The sequence below is a fragment of the Oncorhynchus masou genome, chromosome 23, assembly GCF_036934945.1.
Source record: "Oncorhynchus masou masou isolate Uvic2021 chromosome 23, UVic_Omas_1.1, whole genome shotgun sequence".
NCBI classification, from domain to species: domain Eukaryota; kingdom Metazoa; phylum Chordata; class Actinopteri; order Salmoniformes; family Salmonidae; genus Oncorhynchus; species Oncorhynchus masou.
The window spans coordinates 31,974,423-31,982,562 of NC_088234.1; the positions used below are offsets into that span (position 1 = coordinate 31,974,423).

The 8,140-nt window shown below is 41.2% G+C and overlaps 1 long non-coding RNA gene across 1 annotated transcript; it reads left to right on the top strand.

The window, feature by feature from the left end:
- Positions 1-873: 873 nt before the first annotated feature.
- On the top strand, positions 874-2,968 carry LOC135509958 (uncharacterized). The gene is made up of 4 exons (XR_010451029.1): positions 874-940; positions 2,186-2,313; positions 2,525-2,663; positions 2,846-2,968. It is a non-coding gene; the product is annotated as an uncharacterized LOC135509958 (long non-coding RNA).
- The last annotated feature ends 5,172 nt before the right edge of the window (positions 2,969-8,140 follow it).

Here is an 8,140-nt window from a genome sequence, read left to right on the forward strand (position 1 = left end):
TTTATCACGGCATTATAATCACATTATCAAATATTTTTATTTTTAGAAAAAGAACACAGAGTTGCCACAACAGACTGTTCATAGTGCACGTGTTAACATGTTTATCCCTCCCTCCCAGGTACCCTTACAAGCGGGAAAGTGAGTGAGATCATCCATATCGAGCCATACAGCATGGCCAGTTTCGAGCACCAGCGCTCCATCCTGGGCTACAGCCTGGACTACATCTCACAGGTCACCACCATCAACCGCAAAGGGACGCACGTCGTGGCCTTCTGCCCCTACCCCGTACTGGCAGGTCGACTGATTGGAGATCGGTTAGAATGTGACGGAGTCGGAGATTGAAAATGTTAAGTCATAACGACAAAGGCTTAGGGTTAATTCATCATGCATTAAACATTTGTTTTATTTAACCTTTATTTAACTAGGCAAGTCAGTTAAGAACAAATTCTTATTTACAGTGATGGCCTACCAGGGATCAGTGGGTTAACTAACTGTCTTGTTCAGGGGCAGAATAACCTTGTCAGCTCTAGGATTCAATCCAGCAACCTTTCGGTTACTGGCAGACTCGATCTAACCACTAGGCTACCTGCAGCATTATCTTGCAGTGTTTGTGATAGAGCGGGAGAGACTTCTGTGGATTAATATGGGAAAGCCCAGTGAATATAAATATAACCGTTTTATTCACATGCGCAATCTTAGTGAACTCAGGGACTTACATTGGTTTACATCGACAGATACAAACCGTTGACTTTTGGTGCTAAATTTACATTGAGTTAGATTCAGGAAACCATTTCCTTTTGGTACTCTACTCTCCTCTGTCTGTAGGTGTGTCTTTGGAGCTGTGGTTCTGTCGGGGGTGTGCAGAGGGTAGAGACACCTAAGGCTGTGGGACCTGTCCTCCTGGGTCAACGATCAGACCCTCACCGACAACGTCCACAAGGTGAGGAGGGACAACAGTAGGTTTTATCAAGAATTTATTTACTGTACTATTTTTCTGTATTGTTAATGTTTAAATAATATTGTATTAGTATTTTCTGTGTTGTTTAAGTAGTACTGTGTATTTTTAAATATTCTTAATTTTGTTTCCGTTTTAGCATGTAATTGGGGACAACTCAATAGTCTAAATTGATATCCTCCTCTTATCTCCTCTCCTTCATATTCACTGTTCTATTTATATGGCATAGACGAGATGTGTAGATACCTACTGGGAATTTGCTTCTCCTGCCCTGCCTTTCACATCAATGCAGTTGAAGGCGATGACAAGGAGGAAGGAAGCCACTTTAGACAATTAGACAATTAAGTTGTGCCCAGGTATCTGCTTTGATGTCTTGATCTTTCCAGGGTCTCTGTCTCCCTCTGGTGATAGCTATGAGGTGTGCAGATCCCTACGGCTCTGCACGGTGCAGGTCTGGAACCTGACCAGGTCAAGGTTCACAGGGTGGCCAGTCAGAGTGGATTACGGCCTCCTTGGCCCATGACATGAAGCTGTACATCCTGACAGACAGAGGGACAGCCACCTTCACTGACACCCACTCACCCATAACTGACCTGGAGGTCACCAACTAATTTATCAATTTGCCTGGTATCCATACTGAATCCCCTCTGCTCTACACTGTTGTTTCACCTCATGGATTGAAGTCACCTTATTAGTTGTCATGAAATATGTGCTCTACATTTGTGACTCCCTAGGTTCGAGCTCAGGTCTCCTGCATGCAACAAGACTATGTTAGCCCACTGAGCTTAAGCCTAGTCATTAAGCTTCTGTCACACTTGACTCCATATACTCTGCTGCTCTATGACCTCTTCAAGAGAAGCTAGCTTAAGAGACAGTCTGGTCTTTACATTGTCCCCTGTCCCCGACACAAATAAAGGCTCCCGGTCGGACAGCTACTCCTGGGCTTGTCTGAGACAAGGGGAGAGAGAGTCGATTACTTGAAACAAGCACCAGCTAACTTAGTCCACCACCTGAAACACCACACTCCAAAAACAGTCCCTCTGAGTCAGTTACTTCAGAGAAATAATACCCTCTAGCATCCTAATTCTTGCACAGCTTAACAATGTTTTGTTCATTGTTGCCCCTAATACGGTTTTCCCCATTGTTGTGAACCGGTTTTGGGATGTGGAAGGCTTTTATAACACTTATATTGTCCATAACCTATTTTATTTGGACTGTTGGGTGTTATAGGGACCATCTGGTAGTGTGGGACCTAGAGTCTGGGCATATCAAAGGGAGGATCAAAGTGTCCAGCAGCATCGTCAGAGACAGGCAGTCCCGGATACTACCATCATTAAGGAGACCACAGATAACCACAGGTAACAAAACCAGAGACTCTTTCAGAAAAGTAGTGCAAGCTAAGCAATCTGTCCAAAAATCCAGCATAACTTGTTTTCAATGTTACTATTTTATTACCTTGCTATTACCCTGTAGTCTAATGCTCTCAATTATTCTGAACACTCCAATGTTGTAGCTGTAACAATATACACATTTATATTGCTCTGTGGATTACTATTAACCCTGGCTCAGGTGATGCCCTGGGAAGGAAGGACAGAGAGACACTGCTAAGAAGAGGAGGACGAAAAGGGAGGCGCAAAGGGAGCAGAGCAGGTTGGACAGGGAGACATACAACTCCATAGACCAATACCTCCTCGGTGGGGACCAACAGGTAAAGTGTTTGTGTGTGCCATGTCTACTATTTTACTTGTGCGCTCTCTATTTTACTTGTGGCTGGCTCTATAGAGTTTAATTAACCTATGTGATGTCTCTCCATCCCTCTGATCTCCTCTCTACCCCTCTCTATCAACTGGTGGTGTGTTCCTATTTCTCCCACCACCTCAATGTGTTCAGCGTGAAGTCCCAGGAACACCTCCATATCCTGGAGGCCAGAACGTCCTTGCTGACCCGCCACATCATCGCCCTCACTCGCCCTGGGGGACATCTGGTCCTGGCCAACTACAGCCAAGCTCAACATACACCCTACCTCACCCTCTGGGACCTGCAGAAAGGCACGGTATGTACATTATCAAGCCAGATTCAAATTCAAATAACTTTATTGTCCATCTGTGATCACTGTCGACACTATTGTCCATACAAGCTACATTATTTGATCTCTCCCCACCCAATATGTTTTGAATTATTGCATTTTTTTTTAAATGAAGGTAAGGAAATGAGTAATGAATGAGCCTGGAGTCTGTTGTGTGGCGATCACAGATGATGCCAGCAGTGTGGTCTTTGGGGTCACACAAGACTATCTCTGGCTACAGGAGCCTGAGGCTAGCCTGAGGCTAGGAGTGTCCAACCAGATGTATATCCCTGAGAGGAGCAACATCCATTCTACTAGCAGGTAGGACAGCGATTACTTTGGAGTTTCAGCCATCTTTGCCTTTTTTAGAGAAATATGATTAGGTTTATGTGCACACATATAGTGCCTTCGGAAAGTATTCACACCCTTTATTTTTCCACATTTGGTTGTATTACAGCCTGAATTTAAAATTGATTAAAAAATTTTTTTTACTGGCCTGAACACGTATTGTGTTCCATAATGTAAAAGTGGAATTATGTATTTTTTCCCTTTATTTTTATTTTTTTTGAAATGTCTTGAGTTAATATGTTTTCAACCCCTTTGTTATGGCAAGCCAATGTGCTGAACAATTCACATAATAAGTTGCATGGACTCTATTCTTAATTCCATTCCTTTACTTAGATTTGTGTGTATTGTGTGTCTTGTTGTGAAATTGTTAGATATTACTGCACAGTTGGAGCTTGAAACACAAGCATTTCGCTGCACCCGCAATAACTTTTCCTAAACATATGTATGTGACCAATAAAATTTGATTTGACATTAGTTGCATGGACTCACTGTGTGCAATAATAGTGTTTAACATGATTTTCATATGACTTCCTCATTTCTGTACACCACATATACAATTATCTGTAAGTGTTACGCCCCTGAAAACAGGGGAGAAATAATCACGAGAGTGATACGGTGTTGTATTCTCAATTCAACGTTTAGTGTAATGAGAAAAGACCGCGATTTTCCCCAGGAATATGGGTGGAGACCAGAGCAATCGATCTCCGGCTCATAGATTAAGAGCATTTCGTAGATCACAGATTAACACTTTTAGGCACTACAAAATAAAGTAATCAATATAACGTTTACACATTACTCTCAATTCGTACACTTTGACAGATTTGAACTTTAACACAATTATATGAATGTTATCAATCTCTATCAACTAATACTGAATGCATCTTTTTAACCTTAGATGTTTTAAGATCCTCACATACTATGAATTTACTAATACTTTTTAATGTATAACAGGCTATGAATATTTCCTTTAACCTGTCATATAAGGTCCCTCAGTCAAGCAGTGAATTTCAAACACAAAGAACAGGGAGGTTTTCCAATGCCTCGCAAAGAAGGGTGAAGTTATTAATTACACTTTAGATGGTGTATCAATACACCTAGTCACTACAAAGATACAGGCGTCCTTCATAACTCAGTTGTCGGAGAGGAAGGAAGCGCTCAAGGATTTCACCGTGAGGCCAATGGTGACTTTAAAACAGTTTAGGATGGATCAACAACATTGTAGTTACACCACAATATTAACTAATTTGACAGAGTGAAAATAAGGAAGCCTGTACAGAATAAAAAGATTCCAAAAAATGAATCTTGTTTGCAACAAGGCACTAAAGTAATACTGCAAAAAATGTGGCAAAGTAATTAACTTTTGGTCATGAATACAAGGTGGTATGTTAGGGGCAAAACCAATACAACACATTACTGAATACCACTATGTATGTTCAAGCATAGTGGTGTCTGCATCTTGTCATGGGTATGCTTGTAATTGTTAAGGACTGGGGAGTTTTTCAGGATAAAAATAAATAAATGGAATGGTGCTAAACCCAGGAAAAATCCTAGAGGAAAACCTGTTTCAGTTTGATTTCTGCCAGACATTGGGAGATTAATTCACATTTCAGCATGACAATAACCTAAAACAGTAGGCAAAATCTACACTGGAGTTGCTTACCAAGAAGATTGTGAATGTTCCTGAGTGGCCCAGTTACAGTTTTGACTTAAATCTACCTGAAAATCGATGGCAAGACCTGAAAATAGTTGACTAGAAATGATCATCAATTTATCAGATCTTGAAGAATGTTTTAAAGAATAATGGGCAAATGTTGCACAATCCAAGGGTGGAAAGCTCTTAGAGACTAACTCAGAAATACCCACAGCTGTAATTGCTGCCAAAGGTGCTTCTACCAAGTATTGACTCAGGGGTTTAAATACTTATGTAAATGAGAGATTTCTGAATTATTTTTTTTGTTAATTGCTAAAATTTCTAAACATGTTTTCACTGTCATTATGGGGTATTGTGTTGATGGATCAGAAATCGATTTCATCCATTTTGAATTCAGACTGTAACATCAAAATGTGGAAAAAGTCAAGGGGTATTAATACTTTCTGAAGCCACGTTCACAGACAAGTGATAGAAAGGTGTGTTAGGTAAAAGTTGAGGGAGTTACAATTTGTTTATTTACTGAGTGCCACTAGTGTGTGACACCCAGGTGATGGTAAAGTGACAATTCATGGCATTTGTGTGTTCACACAGGTGAGCTGATCCTATTTGCCAGCATGATAAGATCTACGAGTCTATAAATCTAAACGAACCAACAAAATGGATGAAACACAACCCACCACTGAGTATGGACCTGCCGCTATGATACCAATTTGATACGCAAATATAATGTGGACCAATAACATGTTTTCCACAAATAAATGCAACTAATATAATTTCCTACCTTCGTGTAACTTTTGGCATTGGCAAGTCGTTTTTCATTGTCAGGGCTGTAGCAGCTTGTTGCAAGTCTCATGCAGATCACAAGGTGGTCATCAGTCATAGTAGATCTGTACTTGGACTTTATTATCTTCATGTGAGAAAATGCAGACTCACAGAGGTAGGTTGATCCAAAAAAGGGTTGATAAGTTGAGAGCACATCTTCCAATGTTGAGATACTTCTCCTCCAGCAGTAGCTCCCAGAATTCTTCCTTCATCTCAGTGGTTGCCTTAGATTTCAGCTGAATTTCAGTTTTAAGGGTGATAATTTCAGCCTCTGCTATAGTTGTGTCCAACTGAAAAGGGGATCCCATTTTGGAGGCAATGACTTCCACTTTTATGTCTGTGGCAAATGGAAAGCACATCTAAGTGGCAATAGGCTCAAGTGAAGCAAACTCAAGGAAACGAATGTCAAACTCAGATAAGACGCTCTGGACTTGCTCCACGTAACGTGCACTGTCAATCTGTGCTGTATCCTTGCCCTGGCGTTCAAGTTCTGAATGCATGTGTTGAAAGAAGTGCAGGTCCTTACGTTGCAGCTTTCTTGTGAGCAGCTGTAGTTTGCATTTAAGTGTTCACAGAGCTAATCATGTTGATGACATGTTTGCCTTTTCCTTGCAGCTCTACATTCAATTACTTAAGCATGTAAGTTAGGTCAGTGAGAGAAGCTAAATCCAAGAGCCACTGTATGTCCTCTAGCTGTGCATATTCTGCATGTTTGGAGACCTTAAGAAACTCCTTGATTTCAGGCAACGACTCACTGAATCTCCCTAATAATGTACCTCGGCTCAGCCACCGCACTGTGTGCTATGCTTCAGTCTCTTCTAAGTGAGCGCTAAATAGCCTCCGCTGTAGGCTTCTTGCTCAAATAGAACACACAATCTTCATCGCAACATCCATCAGCTCTGTCATGTTTAACATCTTCCTGCACAAAGCTTGCTGATGAATTACGAAATAATAACGAATCCACTAATGCGGCCTACCACAGCGGGTGCCCCATTGGTAGTAATGGAGACAAGCTTACAAAAGGGCAGTTGGCATTTGTTAGCAAACTCCATAAAAGATGGAAAAATATCTTCACCCCTTGTATGTCATTTCAGTGAAAAAATGGCGAGTTGTTCCTCCTTTGTACTCATGTCAAATACCATTCTGATGAAAATGTGTTAGTGTGCCACATCTACCATATCTGTGGACTCGTCAAACTGGAGGGAATTTATTTTATTTTTTATTTTATCTTTATTTAACTAGGCAAGTCAGTTAAGAACAAATTCTTATTTTCAATGATAGCCTAGGAACAGTGGGTTAACTGCCTAGTTCAGGGGCAGAACCAGATTTTTAACTTGTCAGCTCGGGGATTTGATCTGGCAACCTTTTGGTTACTAGTCCAACGCTTTAGGCTACCACTAGGCTACCTGCCACCCCATAACACTCGCAGTTGTCAATATCCTTCTTCAGTTAATCCTCGAGGTTCTCCGCTATTCCCTCACGTCTTCATGTCACCGAATTTCTGGACAACTGAATGTCATTGATGGCAGCCATAATTTCAGTCTTATTCTTAAAATCCCCAAACAGCGAGTCCGCAGGCTCAATAAATGCTTCCTTGGTTCTCTCCATCTTTGAACGACCTTTTGTGCTTGGCAAGAACGCGATTCACAGGATAAGATGCTATGGTTGCCGCCTCCCCTTTGGTCACAAGCCTTGTGAAAATTGACTGCTGCGCTGCCAGTTTATATTTTTTTAGTTCTTGTACTTTTCTTCATAATTCAGTCTATGCTGGACAATCTTGTGTGTGGTTTTAAAACGTTACTTTCTTTGGGATATCGATGCCATTATGGCAGATGAGGCATACACATTGAGTTTAACATGAAAAAAATAATCCTCCCATTCCTTTTTTTGTATCCTTCCCTTCATTCATTGCTATTGTTGACCGAACTTAACAAATCTGGCTACAAAGTTAGCTAGCTACCTGCTTGGCATCACCGTGAACTCAACTTTGAGTTGGCGGGCAGCATTTGACCAGGCTAACTAGGCATATGTCAATAACTGGTCATATTTTATGTAAATCACATGACTTCAGACATTGCTTGAATAGAAGACTGTTGAACATTAAAAATAGATAAGCATTGATTTGTGTGGATAAATTTGAGTAGAAGCGTGAACTCAATCGACTGGCAAGCACACCGTGATCGACCAGTAGATCACAATCGACTGGTTGGGTACCCCTGCTATAGGACCTGGAGGCCTGCAACATCCTGTCTGTCCACTTCCCTGATACCCACATCCAGTGTCTGACCCTACTGCTGGG